Source organism: Echinops telfairi, unplaced genomic scaffold (assembly GCF_000313985.2).
Source record: "Echinops telfairi isolate 266 unplaced genomic scaffold, ASM31398v2 ScPeMD7_14;HRSCAF=57, whole genome shotgun sequence".
Lineage (NCBI taxonomy): Eukaryota > Metazoa > Chordata > Mammalia > Afrosoricida > Tenrecidae > Echinops > Echinops telfairi.
In genome coordinates, this window is record NW_022103911.1 from 12,353,033 (window position 1) to 12,354,882 (window position 1,850).

Below are 1,850 nucleotides of genomic sequence, written 5' to 3' on the forward strand. Positions count from 1 at the left end.
CCTCCCGGTATCACCACTCTCACCACTGGTTGTTTTTTGTGGGTTTTTGCAGTTCATGATATTTTTGATATTATTCTCCAGCATCAAAATTCAAGTACATCATTTCTTCTTTACCCTTCCTTATTCAATGCCACTATTCACATGCAAATGAGGTAGTTGAAAGTACCATGGTTTTGTGAAGCTCATTTTAATCCTCAGATAGATATTCTTGCTCTGTAAGAGTTCTTGTGTTGCAGATTTACATAATGCAATGCACTGTTTGGCTGACCCTTCAGATGTTTCCCAAATTTTAGAAATATGGCATTGAAAAAATTCCTCTAGCCATCATCATTAGATATAAACATTACTGTGGGAGGGATTTCAGCCCAGGGAAATATATTTACTACCTTGAGAAGGAGTCTTGTCACATACTACAACATCCATTTGCTTCATCTTATGTAATTAATTCACATTGTCTTGGAAGAGATATTTAAATTTTTTTACCTTTTTTTTGGAAATTTATATTACATGAAAAGACTTAACTACTGAGAGAAACTACAGTCTTCATCATTACAGTCTTACTGTGGGTTGCAATCACTTTTGCCTATCTTCTTTGTTTATCTAAATAGTTAGCATAGTTCCTTCACTTAGACTTGTACTCCTGAATCCCCAGTGTCCATCCCAACACAGCTTATGACTGCTACATGTCTACTTACTGTATTATCCAAACTAAGCAGGGAAATGTCAAAAGGTGCCCCAGGAAATCACTTGGGTGCCAAGCATATACTTTTACTTTTCCATTAGATAGCATCAGCTATTATAACTCTGTTTATCATGGTCAAGCGGTCCTGCCTGGATCTGTCTACCATACACACACACACACACACACACACACACACACGTATATATAAATACATATATATTAAAATACATATATATATGTATTTGTGTGTGTGTGTAGATATCTTAGCTAAAAGTTTCAAGGAACATTTGTTTTGTGGCCTTGCACATAAATCCTCTCCACTTCCCATCAGAAACAGAACTCCTGAATATACAGAGTTTAGGAATATAGGAATGGGAAACATATATTATGTATATAAAACTTATGAGTGGGGAAACACAAAATTGACTGTAAGGCAAATGTGACAGGGTAAGGAAGTAAGGAATTGTATGGATATGACATGATAAGGATTAAAAACCCTCTGCGGGGTTTTCTGTGTGCTATTTTGTTGTTCTTGGGGGATGATTTTGTATGTTTTCTTTATATGAAATCCAGGATAGGTAAGTATATAAAGATAATAAGTAAAATAATATATTTTTACAATATAGCAAGAGACGTTGGTGGAAATGGGGAGCTTAAAGCAACGAGCACAGAAAGAAGAGAATGTTCTAACATTGATTGTAATGATGAATGCACAACCCTTTAAGAAGATATTCAAATCATTGGATTGTATGGTTCATGAATTATATGTCAATAAAACAGATAAAAATCAATAAGGCAATAAAACCACTGTCAAATATAGCTCTGTGTCTTCTGATAATGATGATATCAGAATCCCTCTTGTCAAAAAGGAAAAAAAGGAAATCATACCACATATAGGTGGATTCTAGTAAATATTAATTGGGTTAAAAAGGGCATGGATCAACTTTTTAAGCATGGTCTCTCCTATTTGCTGTCAGATTGAATATTTACCAGTGGAAAGAGCTGGTTCGTCCTTGGGTAAAGAACATAAATGTTTCAAACTGATTGATAGTTTTCCTTTCTGCAACCATAGTTACACTCTTGATGTTATCTTGCGCCATCCCTGGAATTGCCACTCACCAAAATAGATCTAGATACTTCTAAAGCTGGCTTCTGGCAATATATCCAA